Genomic DNA, 15,553 nt, shown 5'->3' on the forward strand with positions numbered 1-15,553 from the left:
TCGAAGAGTTGGAAAACCTTGCACAACACAGAAATCATTATCCACTGCACTTGAGTCAGGTGCATTCCCCCTCCTTTGCCTATATCGTAGGTGGATCTATAGGCTTGAATTGCCTTTTGCTGCTCCTTGATCCTCTAAAGCATATAGAGGGTTGAATTCCACCTCGTTACCACCTCTTGCTTCAGGTGAAGGCAGGGCAGGTTCAGGAGTATTTGCTGGAGCTCCAGTCTTAGGCACGCAGTGGCTGAATGTCAAAAGTGGCCCGCAATTTTTCGAGCCACCGACAGCATCTACTGCACGCCCCTGTCATTTTTCAAAAAATTCTGCACAACCAAATTAATGGTATGTGCAAAACATGGGACATGATGGAATGTGCCCCGATGTAATGCACGCACAATATTGGTGGCATTGTCAGATATCACAAATCCCCAGGAGAGCCTAAGTGGGGTAAGCCATTGTGCAATGATATCCCTCACTTTCTGTAAGAGGTTCTCAGCTGTGTGCCTCTTACAGAAACTGGTGATACACAGCATAGTCTGCCTAGGAACGAGTTGGCATTTGTGAGGTGCTGCTGCTGTTGCCGCTGCTGTTGTTGCTGCAGAAGGCATACATCTACCCAGTGGGCTGTCACAGTCATGTAGTCCTTAGTTTGCCCTTCTCCACTTGTGCACATGTCCGTGGTTAAGTGGACAGAGGGTAAAACCGCATTTTTGAGTACACTGAGGACACATTTCTTAATGTCCATGTACAGTCCGGGAATCGCTTGCCTAGTGAAGTGGAACCTAGATGAAATTTGGTACCGGGGACAAATTATTGCCATCAACTGTCTAAATCACACTGCTCTAAGAGCGGATACTGGACACACGTCTAACACCAGCATAGTTGTAATGGCCTCAGTAATCCACTTTGCAAGAGGGTGACTGCTGTCATAGTTCATGTTCCTCGCAAAGGTCTATTGGACAGTCAATTGCTTAGTTACAGTAGTACAAGTGGTCTTCCAACTTCCTCTCTGTGATGACGACCGACAACCAGCAGCAAAAACAGCAGTGTTAGCATTAGGCAAAGCACTCAAGGATCCTCTGGAGGAATCCCAGATAGGAGAGGACTAGTCAGTCATACCAGTGACTTGGCCTGCAAGACTACTTCCAATCCTGACAGAGGAGGAAATTTACAATGAGGGAGTTGGTGGTGTGGATTGCAGGAGCTTGGATACAAAAGGAAAAAGGGATTTAGGCATCACTGGACTACTTATGCTCTTACCCAAAGTTTTTGAACTTGACAATGACTTATGTTGGATGTTCCTAGGTGGTTAACGTCCTTACCCCTACTTATTATAGATTGACAAAGGCAACATATGGCTTGACACCTGTTGTCCGGATTTGTGGATAAATAATTCCACACCGAAAAGGTGGATTTTTTTGGAATTTTGCTCAGGCATGACAATAGGCATTTTCATCCCATGGACAACAACTGTCTTCACTGGTGCCTTATTCAAACAAACCACATCACCATCAGAATCCTCATCGTCAAATTCCTCCTCAGCGCCAGCTACACCAATATCATCCTCATCCTGGTATACTTCTAGAGTGAAATCATCAATCTCAATATCAGCAACTGGACTGGTGGTGCTCCTCCAAGCACTTGCAGAGGGTGTGCAAATGGTGGTAGGATCCTCCTCTTCCCATACAGTCTTGGGAAGGTCAGGCCTAGACATCGCAACCGCAGACACACTTGGACTTTCCTTGGGTATTTGTGATATCTGTGAGTCTGAATGCACAGTTGTTTTTTCCTGTGCTTTAACAAGCTTTTTTTTACAAACATTTTGAGAGGGAGAAGGGCTTCCATTTTCATGAGAAGCTGAACCACCAGTCATGAACATAGGCCAAGGCCTTAGCCTTTCCTTGCCACTACGTGTCGTTAATGGCATATTGGCAATTTTTACGATTCTCATAAGATATATATATTTCTTTTGGTTATTAATTTTTGCTTCTTGGATTTTACATGTCCTCTATGACATTGGGCATTGGCCTTAGCAGACGACGTTAATGGAATTGCATTGTCAATGTCTTGACTCGTGGCAGCAGCAGCTTCAGCACTATTACTAGTACTAGGAACTAGTAGTGGTTCCGAATCTTTCCCTGTTTTTCCTTCTAGTTTTTGTTCTCCATTTCACATGACAGCACCCCTTTATTACTACAGCACACAGAACAGTGCCCCTTTATTTTTAACAGCAAACAGAACAGTGTCCCTTTTTATTTACAGCACCCCTGTATTTTTACAACACCCCTGTATTTTTACAGCATACAAGACAGGGCCACAGCACCCTTGTATTTTTACAGCACACCTGTATTTTTACAGCATACAGGACAGAGCCACAGCACCCCTGTATTTTCACAGCACCAATGTATTTTTACAGCATACATGACAGGTCCACAGTGTTCCTTTATTTTTTCAGCACCCTTGTATTTTTCCAACACCCCAGTATTTTTATAGCACCCCTGTATTTTTTTCAAAACCCCTATATTTTTACAGCATACAGGACAGGGCCACATCACCCCTGTATTTTTACAGAACCCCTGTATTTTTACAACACCCCTGTATATTTACAGCATACAGGTCAGAGCCACAGCACCCCTGTATTTTTACAGCATCCCTTGTATTTTTACTGCATACAGGACAGGGCCACAGCACCCCTGTATTTTTACAGCACCCATGTATTTTTACAGGATGCGGGATAGGGCTACAGCACCCCTATATTTTTACAGCACCCCTGTACTTTTACAGCATCCAGTACAGGGCCACAGCAGCACTGTATTTTCACAGCACCCCTGTATTTTTACAGCATACAGGACATGGCCACAGCACCCCTTGTTTTTTTTACCCCTTGTTTACAGCACCCCTTGTTTACAGCATACAGGACAGGGCCACAGCACCCCTGCATTTTTTCAGCATAGAGGACAGGGCCACAGCACTCCTGTATTTTCACAGCACCCTTTTATTTTTACAGCACCCCTATATTTTTACAGCATACAGGACAGGGCCACAGCACCCCTGTATTTTTTCAGCACCATTGTATTTTTACAGCATACAGGACAGGGCCACATCACCCCTGTATTTTTACAGAACCCCTGTATTTTTACAGCACCCCTGTATATTTACAGCATACAGGTCAGAGCCACAGCACCCCTGTATTCTTACAGCATCCCTTGTATTTATACTGCATACAGGACAGGGCCACAGCACCCCTGTATTTTTACAGCACCCATGTATTTTTACAGGATGCGGGATAGGGCTACAGCACCCCTGTATTTTTACAGCACCCCTGTACTTTTACAGCATCCAGTACAGGGCCACAGCAGCACTGTACTTTCACAGCACCCCTGTATTTTTACAGCATACAGGACATGGCCACAGCACCCCTTGTTTTTTTCAGAGCACCCTGTATGTTTACAGCATACAGGACAGGGCCACAGCACCCCTGTATTTTTTCAGCATAGAGGACAGGGCCACAGTACCCCTATATTTTCACAGCACCCTTGTATTTTTACAGCACCCCTGTATTTTTACAGCATACAGGATAGGGCCACAGCACCCCTGTATTTTTACAGCACTACTTTATTTTTACAGCATACAGGACAGGGCCACAGCACCCCTGTATTTTTACAGCACCCCTTTATTTTTACAGCATACAGGACAGGGCACAGCACCACTGTATTTTTACAGCACCCGACACAGCCACAGTGCCCCTTTATTTTTACAGCACACAGTACAGTGCCACTGTACAGCACAGGACTGCAGCAACCCTGTACAGCACCCCAAACATCATAGGACACCACAGAACAGCAAACCTGTACAGCACAGGACAGCAGCACCCCTAACAGCACGGGGCACTAGCACAGGACACCACACCAGTACAGCACAGGACAGCAACACCCCTAACAGCACAGTACACCAGCACTGGACACCACCCCAAAGAGCACAGGACAGCAGCACCCCTGTATGCCATCACCCACAGACAGACAGGTCTGTCTCCCTCACTCTCCAAGTCCGGAGTGAAAATGGCGGCAACATGCGGCTCCTTATATGGAATCCAAAACTTGCGAGAATCCGACAGTGGTATGATGACATTTTGCCTCGTTCTGGAATCTGAGTCTGGTGGGAAGTCCTGACCTGTAGTCGGATCCAGGCTCAGATCCTGAAGATAAGGGGGGTTCGGATCTCGGAGATCCGAACCTGCTCATCCCTGATTTTAAGTGGTTTGCAAAGGTTAATTACTTTTTTTGGTGTACTGGCTTAAAAATATGTTTCTAGTTAAACTTCAGATTTACATTATAAAGTTGCTATGAGTTTATTCATTTTAGTCATCTAAGGCAGATAGTTATATAATGGAACATCTAAAGATGCAATGAGGTGGATTTGCACCGCCATAAGATGCTGCAAATGGGCGTCTCAGTTTTGAAGAAATTTACCGCGGCATTAGTATTAAGATGCAAATAGTGCTGCGGCAAAAGATGGAGCCGCAACTGTGTGCTGCTCAGAATCAGGCACTATAGCTGTAACAATTATCTGTTTCATAATGCAAAGATTTTGAGCATTTTCTTCTAATGAATTACATTCAACTTTATTAAAAAAATACTTACACACTTACTTTTCTGAAAGAATAATCCTGGGGTGCTGCATCTGGAGCTAGCACTCTAACTACTGTAGAGGAAAAGAGGGGGAAGGGGGGAGGGGGGACTGTATTACTCTCAACTTATATGAGGAAACTACAGTACAACAAAAGCCAACATTGCCCTTCAAAAGGGATCCAAGACAACAGATAGTGGCAAATTTTATGGAGAAGTAAATTGACTCATTTACCAAATTATATATTTTAAGACATTGCAACTGAGGGGGTAATTCAGACTGGATCATCACTGCTGCAGCAGTGATCGCAGTCCTAATTATTTTGTGGAGTGCACTTGCTCAGCGGGTGCACTGTGCATGCGCACCCCGGGAGCCCAGTGAGATGCTAAAAGCATCTCTGGGCTGTGATCGCCTCTTCCTGAATGACAGGTAGAGGCAGTCGCGGGGCAGGAGGGGGCGTGCCAACAGCATTAGGACACCAATGGTGGGGCACAGTCTGGACAATGCAGGAGTGTCCGTACCGTTGGGGGTGTGGGCCGTGGCGGCTGGTAGCTCCCTGCCAGAGCACAGAAGCTGTGCAGACAGGGAGCTACTCATCGGGTTGAAAATCATCGCTGCCGTGCGATACTTTTGCACCAGTTTGGGGGGAGAGAAGGGCGGGGCAGAACCAGACATGCGGGGTGGACTAGCCCTATGGTGGGCATCTCCTCACATGTGTGAGAAAATGATCGCAGATGTGCTAAATTTATCACATCTATGATCAGATCTGAATTAGGCCCTGAATACAGCCCCTAACTAATGCTTCTGCAACAGAATGAGAGTACTTAAGCATGTACGTTCTAGCTTGTCTATATCTATTATGGAAAATGAAAACAGTTCAGTTTGGAAGATTAACTCCTATTTTATACCAATAACATCACAAATGTTTTTCTGAGTACCTGCTCCTCTTCTAGTAAAGCCACTGCCACATCCACTTCAGCATCTGCAACTCCTCCAGGGTGAGGGGTGCACAAATGATGTGATCTGGCCATAGCATTCCTGAAGAGTGGTCTCATCTTATGTTAGGAAAACAATTAAGATAAAACTGCTTAGAACTATATCTTTACATTAAGTTAATCAAATTACGCTATTGACCAAATTCTTATTTTTTTTTATTAGTGAATGTATACACAGCTGTACATTTCTGACCAAAATTGCAAGAAATGTTTTAGTTATGTTTGTTTACTGTTATATGAACATGTTTTGATTGCTATGTAAGCAATTTTTTTATTGTTTCTTTGGGACACCTTATACAGTTTTGAAAAATATATTACTAACTCATACACTAACACAAGAGTATGCAACAACACTCACACAAAGCAAAACCAAGTCCTGCATCTGCGTCAGACTCAGACCCTATTACATTTACCCACTAGTGTTTATTCAATGTACAGAAAGAGAAAATAAAAAGTTTTATAGATGTATAAACTTTAAAATAGAACCTTAAGTGCTGCTTTTAAGGATGATGCTATGCCATCCTGTCTTTAATTCCACATACAGCAGTAATGTCTTAATTACAGTAAATCCTGGATTAAACCAAACTGGAAATTAATAATATGGAGGAGAGAAAACAAAGTTTGGTTTCTGTCAAAAAAACTTTATGATCAAACCCCAAAGGCATAATTTAAAGTTTAAGCAATTTCATAACTTTCTATCCCCTATAGTAACAACATAGTTAGTTGAATAGGGAATAGCAATGTATAAATAAGATTATTTCCCATCCTGATTTATGACAATATAAAGGTGAGTTGTGATCCATGTAAAACATTGCCAAACCTAAAACAATGTTACCATGTCTGGCCTATGGCTGTTATAGTGTGGTGTACTGTATTTTTAGAGCATTGTGTGTAATATTTTGTAACCTGCAATTTTATCAACAACGTTTACAAGACCATATAACATTTACAAAAGTATCAGGACCCTGTAAAACTATCATTAAAAATCATTCAGGATCAGTGTAGGAATAACCTGTCTTGAATTTTTTGTTACAGTGTTCTTGCTTGAGCTAAACTACATAGCAAATACAGTCTTGAAGATTTTATTATTTGAAATCATTAATAAAATAAATCAATATTACAATATAGTATTTCATGCTGAATATATGTTAAACAGGGCAACATCAGTGATAATACAGCAAGGAAAACACACACTAAAAATGTATAATAATTTATATGTTTTACACACAACTATACGCAGTAAGTACTATATCCAAACTACATTACTACAGTATATGTATTTTAAATGAAAACCCATAAAAGGAGCTTCATGTCTAGTCAGCCAGTACAGTATTTGTTTTTTAATCTAAAACTATTCTCTGGATTATACAGCTGGCAGTAACGTCATCTAATCTGGAAAGTGCACATTTTATTGTAGCTCTGTCTCAACGGACTTCACAATAGAATTTAACATCCGGCCTACAGTACATCTGGATTTTTATACGACGAGAGCCACTTGCATTTTTCATAGACTTTGTAACTTTTTGTAATTCAATTTACATTTGTTTTTATATTATATTCAGGAAAAATGTTTAACATAGATGTAATAGTATTCCATTTTTCAAAAGCAAATTGGACTCTTCTAAAACATTTAAGCTGCACAAGATGTTAATTTGATAGATTATTTCATGGTAAGTGCGCAACTTGAATTAGAACAAGATCCTAACATTGACAGTTACTATACTATAGATAGTTTGTGATGGAAATAGAGGGTTACTGATTAAATGGCTGAGGACATATTTCTTCTATGCTATGGGGGAAATGCTTCTATGATATGGGGGAAAATCAATTACCAATTTTAATTTCTTCTATGCTATGGGGAAATTCTTCTATGCTATGGTGAAAATTCAATTACACAATGGCCCTCATTCCGAGTTGTCCGCTCGCTAGCTGCTTTTAGCAGCATTGCACATGCTAGGCCGCCGCCCTCTGGGAATGTATCTTAGCTTAGCAGAATAGCGAACGAAAGATTAGCAGAATTGCTATTACATATTTCTTTGCAGTTTCTGAGTAGCTCCGGACCTACTCACAGATTGCGATCAGCTCAGTCCGTTTAGTTCCTGGTTTGATGTCACAAACATGTCCTGCGTTTGGCCAGCCACTCCCCCGCTTCTCCAGTCACTCACGCATTTTTCCCTGGCACGCCTGCATTTTTTTGCAAACGCCGTGAAAACGCTGAGTTGCCACCCAGAAACACCCACTTCCTGTCAATCACACTACGATCACTGGTGCGTTGAAAAAACTTTACTCGCGCTTGTGTAATCTACGAAGTACTTAGTTAAATTACTAAGCGCATGCGCTGTGCGTAACATGTGCATGCGCAGTTAGCAGAAAATCACAGCTTAGCGAAAATCGGCAACGAGCGAACAACTCGGAATGACCCCCAATGTCATTGACTGCAGGTAATTGTCGTGCTGGGGGCTATTCAATTATACCTGCTACCTGATCCAATTATACCTGATATTCAGTTTTACCTGATTTGTTTCTCCTACCTCAGGCAGTAGAAACATATTCCCCAAAACAGCCCATTTTTGGCCGAAAACAAGGCAGTTTATCTTGAAAACATACAGGTTTCACTGAACCTGTCGGTTTTTGGGAGAATCTCTTTTTTTTGGGGGAGGACAAATTGGATTGCCCATTAAAAAATTACAGGAGAAACATTGAGAACAATTTCAAAAAGTATCTGATTTTCACTCTCGATGTTTATTCTTCTTTAACTGAATTCCCCCCTTAAATGTTGATATATTAGATATTAATAGAAGCTTGTTGGCAGTTGAGGAGGGGTGTGTGCTGGTGATCCCTAGCTGGTCAGTGTCCTATCTGCTCAGACATAACTACAGTACTATGAGATTCTACCTTCTCGCCATGGATGGCTTAGCCTCCCCCCAAGCCATCCTGCCAATTGATACACCCTGAGGGGAAGGGTCATTAAATTTGTAGCCTGAGGTAGGTGTCTTCAAGTTGGAGTGCTGGAATCCTGAAGATCCCTTTTCAGTAAAAAATCCTAGTTAGGTGTGCACAGAGTGCAGCTTGTGACAGGTAAAGGCAGTCAGCTGCAATATCCTGACAAGATGCAGTAGGTGTGATGTATTGTTGATAATTTGATAATTTGTTAAAACAGGGAATTGACTGAGGCAGTCAATCCTAGTAAAACAATTTAAAGGGGCTGGAACATTAACTGTTTATAGTAACATATTTACCTACAATTCCTAAACAAGGGCAATGTAAAATATATAATAGGCAATAATATGGTAATATAACTGAGCTGCAACAGAAGGAAAGAGTTGATATTCCTGAATCATTATGGAGTATGACCTACAAATCTGAGTGAGACTAAGATGCAAAAAATATGCACAGCCATAAAAATGGTTATAATAATAATAATAATAATAATAATAATAATAATAATAATAATAATAATAATGTTTCTAGGGAGAATATCTGGATTATGGCATGAAGAACCATTCGTATATTAAAGAATTCCACTTGTTGGCATTTTCTGCAAAGTCAGATTATACTGAGCTAACTGCCAGTGGGTTTCTCTTCCTATATATATTTGGAGTTTTTATTAATTCTACTATAATCACAGTGATATATATTGATGCTCAGTTACACACCCCTATGTATCTGTTCCTCTGTAACCTGGCCTTAGTAGATATTTTCTACATAACCACTACTGTTCCTAACCTTCTGTACATGTTACTATCTGGAGGTAATACAGTGTCCTTCATACAATGCTTCACCCAGATGTCCTTTTATATGTTTGTTGGTTGCACAGAGAATGTTCTAATATTCATTATGGCATATGATAGATATGTTGCTATATGTGATCCTTTACACTATCACTATATATTAAACAGGAAAAAATGTATCTTACTTGTATCTGGTACCTGGATTTCAGGATGCTTAAATTCATTTGTGTTTACAGTTCCAGTGTCAAATATGTTGTTCTGTCAGTCTCACACCATACACCAGTTTTTCTGCGATGCTAAAGCTCTGATTAACATCTCCTGTGATGGAGCCAAACAGTTTTATATTGTCATATATCTGGAATTATTGGTGTTTGTATTTTTCCCAGTCATCTTCTGTTTGACATCTTATATAAAAATTATCAGGGTCATCTTGCAGATAAAATCTAAGGATGGCAGAAAGAAAGCCTTTTCCACCTGCTCATCCCACCTGACCATTGTCATTATTTACTATATGACAGGTGCATCTGTGTATATGATGCCACAGTCAGAATACTCCCAAGTCCTAGAACCGGTCTTTGCTGCACTGTATGCAGTTGTTACTCCCACAATAAACCCTCTAATCTACAGTCTACGAAATAAAGAAGTGAAAAGTGCTCTGCTGAGACTACTGGGAGTCAAACTAAGGGGTTAATTTATCTATGAGTAATAAAATAATTGTGAATGATAAAACTCATTGCATATGATAATTGGCACTCTGGTCAATCAGCTCCTAACTGTCATGAGTTCAGCTCAGTTCACCTTCAGGACTGCAGTGTATTTTAAAAATGACAGTTGTGAGCTGATTGGCTGGAGCACCATTTATCATATGCAATGAGTTGTATCATTCACAATGAGTTTTATCACTCATTGATAAATAGGCCCCTAAGTGTTAAACAATAAGATAAATTTTTCAGACTGAATAAAAAACACACTGTGAATGACAATTACATTTAGTAATCTGTATGTTACAGAGTCATTTCCTCATATCCGTTTTAGATATGTCAAATATATTTATGATATTATATTTTATTACACATAGAGTAAGCTCTCAAAGTAATCAGTGGGAAACTGGTAAAATTGGTTTCTGTGGCCTGAGCTAATTAACATCTCTACACATGTGGCCTTGTCTAGTTAGCATCTGAACAGGCAAGCCCATTTCACATGGCCTGCTCACTACAATACAACATCTTTTACACACTTTCTGTGGAAGTCACATCCACAAGTTGAAGGTACAGTATAATATACCTATTTGAAATCACAGAGCTCACTCTCACCCTGGCACACACACAGCTACAGAGACTCTCCCAGAAGCATAGGCCTCTATACGCCGGGGATGCTTGGAGGCTTTTCCTCATGATGGCTAAGTATCAATCTCACTATAACTCATAAATAATAATGACATAGAATAGCTAAATATGTGTTTGTGGTAGTTTCAGTTTTGGAATCTGTAATGGTAGCTGGAATATTAGACAACCTTTAGTATAGCATTTCTGGTATATGTTTTGTGGATGGTGATTTGTGTTTTATAGCAACGGCATGCTGGTAATTGTGACTACATGGTGATATGGTCTTGTGATGATTCCTATAACATGGACAGCATGCAATATACTGTTTTGGTCTTGGAAGGCCGGAATAAGTTTGTTTTAATAGGAATAAGTTTGTTTTAATAAGTTAGCACAAAAGAGGATGTGTTTGTTTCAAAGGTACTGACTGGGATTGGTATATAATTACCGGCTACATTATATAGCATAGCCAGCATACAATATGCTCTGGTTATTGAGATACTGTGTTGGCTTGGAATTGTGAAATCAGCACATATGTATTATGTTGTTTATACATTCTGGAATGTAGTGGAGTCTTTCATAGATATGTAGTTTATAAAATGGCTGCTGACATGTGACTTTTTATGGTCTAACAAAGAATGCCATGTGCTTAGATCTGGAAACATAAGATGGCTGCTGGCATTATAATAGACCATGCAGTCACATGCTGCCCCTCCCCCTACACACACAAACACACACACACACACACACACACACACACACACACACACACACACACACATAACCCCAAATCAATATTCCCCTTAGATGTTTCTTCAGATAGATATTTCTAATATCTATCAATATATCTATGGTTAGATTTTATTGAATCTGTGATTTGCCGAGTGCATGGAGACTTATTTCCCCAGTAATAAATAAAAACACACACACATACATGCACTTCTCACACTTCTTTCATACTCTTTCTTTCTTATATAGTATGAACCTGTGAAAATATTCTATGGTGACTTGCATTGTATTTGACCAATACTGTTTAATGATAAATGTGAATTCTATGGGGTATATTTACTAAGCTCCCGATTTTGACCGAGATGGCGTTTTTTCATCAAAGTGTCATCTCGGTCATTTACTAAACAGTAATCACGGCAGTGATGAGGCCATTCGTATTTTTTTCCTTGTCCAAGTTAAAAATTACGAATGAATACACCATCGGTCAAATTACGCCTGTTTAGATGTGAATCTCGGTCATTTACTAACCATTCGTAATTATATTTGCTGCCGCGAAAATGGTTTCGCGGCCGCGAAAAATTACGATTCGCATTTTTTTCCTAAAAAAAAACGCGCCAGCCTTTGAAAACCGCGTTTACATGTGAACTGAATTATCCATTACTCACACCTGTTTTTTTGGGCCTATAAAAGTGTTTCAGGCACATTCTGAATTACTCTCACTCTGAAATGGCTGCTGTGGTGTGTGGCAATGGATTTTTGTTGGCTGTGGGATACGTTAGACTGCTCCATGAGGCTTCCAGGAATCAGGACCAGGTAAGTGAACATGGCCAACAGGTTGTCCAGGTACCGCGGAGGCTGCGCCAGCCTCGTTTTTTTAGAGGTCGCTTAAACCTAAATGCATTGTCCGATGATAGGGTCATACAGATGTTCCGCCTAAATAGAAACAACATTTTTCACCTGTATGACCTTGTCAAACTGGGCATAGACCCTGAGACAGCACGCTCTCGCTCTGTCTCAGGCCTACACAAACTCCTGGCTGTGTTACACTTTATGGCTACTGGGAGCTTCCAGGCTGTGGCAGGCGACGTCATTGGGATCTCACAGCCCACCTTTTCAAAATATTTGATGCAGGTGAGTCTAAAAATACATATGCGGTTATGGCTAAGTGTTGCTTGTGTAAGTTGAATCACCACAGTATTGTAGAGAATACCTAACATGACACTCACCTTAGCTTATTTAATGTCCACTCAGGTTTTGGATGTGTTGGAGCCACACATTAAAGCCTCAATCTGCTTCCCTACTGAGGAGTCGGAGTGGAGTGCTGTCAGGGTAGCTTTCTATGAGCTTGCAGGCATGCCCAATGTGCTTGGGGCCATAGATTGCACACACGTTCAGCTGAGATCACCTAAGGGCCGCCAGTATATATATACTAATAGGCATCTGGATCAATCAACTAATGTCCAGGTGGTCTGTGATGCAAATTTAAAAATTATGAGTGTTGTTGCAGGTTACCCTGGTGCCTGCCATGACTCCTTCATCCTCAGTCAGTCATCGCTCTTCGATAAATTTGAGGAGGGACAAATGCCTGATGGCTGGCTGTTGGGTATGTTGAAAATGTTATGTGTGTATGTCTTTTAACCACAGCCTAGATTTTGGAGGAGGTGAGATAATAATCTAACATATGTCCTAATGTTGACTATATATGTTTTTCAGGTGATGGGGGTTACGGCTGCTACTCTTGGCTCCTTACTCCATTGTCCATACCTGATTCTCCTGCTGAACACAGTTATAATCATGCACATAAGGCTACGCGGAATGTGATAGAAAGATGTTTTGGGGTGCTGAAGTCACGTTTTCGGTGTCTTGATAAATCTGGTGGCCTTTTGTTGTATAGTCCCTCTAAGGTGACTCGAATTGTGTTCTGCTGCTGTTTTCTCCATAATCTGTGTCTAAGTCAACATCTGGCACATGGTGAGGGAGAAAGCAGTCAGCAAGCAGAGGAGTTAGATCCATCTGGTGACAGTGTGAGTACAATTGTAGGGAGGCAGGTACATCAAGAAGTGATCCGGCGATATTTTACAGGTAAGTTTTATTATGCTGTAATTATCCGTCACTAAACACTTTGCTCGACTTTCTATTGTGTGTTCTGTTACTTACTGTTTGTTGGTTATAGTGGTGTGTCCATTGTGCTTAGTTGATGCTAACCAAACATTTACAGTCATTACCCTTGAAAAACATAACTACATACATACAGACCAGCTTCAGAAATTTTGGAGACGGACACAGGAATGTGTTGTTTTAACAAATTCTTTTATTTATTTGCTCAAAAAGTTTTCGGTTATTTTTTTCGTTTGTGTGTGCTGGGTGCTGGATCACTGGCACGTGCTCTTGATGAACGCCGGACAGGGGAGGTTACTGGCGTTTGAACAGGGGTCGTGGTTCCCGAGCTGGAGGTAACTTGCTGAGCACCCATCATAGCAATATTGCTGCTCAGATTATTTAAACTGGCAATCAGCTGAGTGTTTGTAGCAGTGTGGCTGGCTACAATCCTGGATAAGGCCACATTCTCCACTTGATTGTGTTGAATTATCTGAACTAGTGCCTGTTGATGTCGCTGTTGTTCATCTATAATGCGGGATAAATTAGCATTCATTTGGCTGTTTTCCGCCCTAATTTGCTCCATAGAGGTAGCCATTCTCCCTACTTGTACTATTAGTCTGCCCGAGTTGCGACTAATACGCGGTAGATGATGGGGCAGACTGGCAAGGTGTTGTGTATGTTGGGTCAGGGTGGCATTGCTTTGGGACTGTTGGCTTGTCCAACTTGCCCAAAAATCGTCAGGAATTTGGCTTGGGGGCGGAGCTTGTGCCAGTTGGGGACTGCTGGATGGTTGGGGTATATCCTGCAACTGGATTGGCATGCTTGGATCCACAGCTGTTAATTGCAGTGTGAAGGATGGCTGTTCTGGTCCCTGCTGGTCCTCGGCGGACATCAAGTTGTGCTCTGTATGGGGTAGGCAACATGCAATGTTGTATTTTTTCAAATTTGGCAAGGCTAATGCAACACATTAATACATTCCTAAAACTACATTTTTGCATTAGTTGCTCTTGTTTTTTGCAACTAAAAAAATTTAACTAAAATTTTTGCTAAAAAAATCAACACAGGCGCAAACATTGGCAAATTTGCATATTCCTCACCTAACTAACTTCCCTCCACAACATTACACTGTTAGATTCCCTCCCCTCACCACGATATAGACTACTTACCTGTATAGTCCAGAGGAGCTGAGCAAGTAAGCCATCTACATACTGGACAGGGGCGATGTGTGAACACTCTAATGGGTTGTTTTTTTTGGGCCAAAAATTATTTGTCTTCATATTTTTAAAAAACGTGAACGTGTGTGTGCTTAATGTATACTCAAATCTGTTGTATCATACAAATAGGTTGTCAAGAGCATCCACTAAGACCTTATCTTTTTTTATTAAAGCACCTTCAGCAATTGAAGACGTTACATCACATTGATTGTTGTGGAAAACATGTAAACTCCAATCCAACTAACAACATCTTAAGTGTACTGTGTATATTATTGCTTATGTGTTTAATTTATGTTTTTACTCACCAGATAACTGAGGTGATCTGGGCTCATCACTCTGCGAACTCGCCAATAGTGCCAGTGGTGGCTGGGGTGACACTGCCGATAGTCTTCGCCTGGGTGGGGATGATGGAGGTGCTGAATCAGAGCCAAGACGCCGTGTCTTAGTTGGCCTCCTGGGTAAGTGGCCCAAGCCCTGTGATGGGCGCCTTACAGGAGGTCGGCTTCCAGAAGCAGAACCTAGGTGCAAAATATAACATTATTATTTTGTACTTCTATGTATTTTCAGAATATGGGACTACAGTGAAGACTTACCTGCAATACCGCCATCATCCTGACTGGTCTGAGGCATGTCTGGGCGGCTGGTCTGTGTGACTGTGGAAAAAGTGACCCCAACATTATTACCATGTTTTTTGACAAATGAACCAGTGAAAATCATTAATGTACTGTAAGCATCTATTTGGTTTGGTTTCCCAAAAAAAATTAAGCTTAAGAGCTTCTATATTCTTGATTTTTAGTTGAATATAAAAATGTACTTGATGTGGCACACAATAAAGT

The sequence above is a fragment of the Pseudophryne corroboree genome, chromosome 7, assembly GCF_028390025.1.
Source record: "Pseudophryne corroboree isolate aPseCor3 chromosome 7, aPseCor3.hap2, whole genome shotgun sequence".
Taxonomy (NCBI): domain Eukaryota; kingdom Metazoa; phylum Chordata; class Amphibia; order Anura; family Myobatrachidae; genus Pseudophryne; species Pseudophryne corroboree.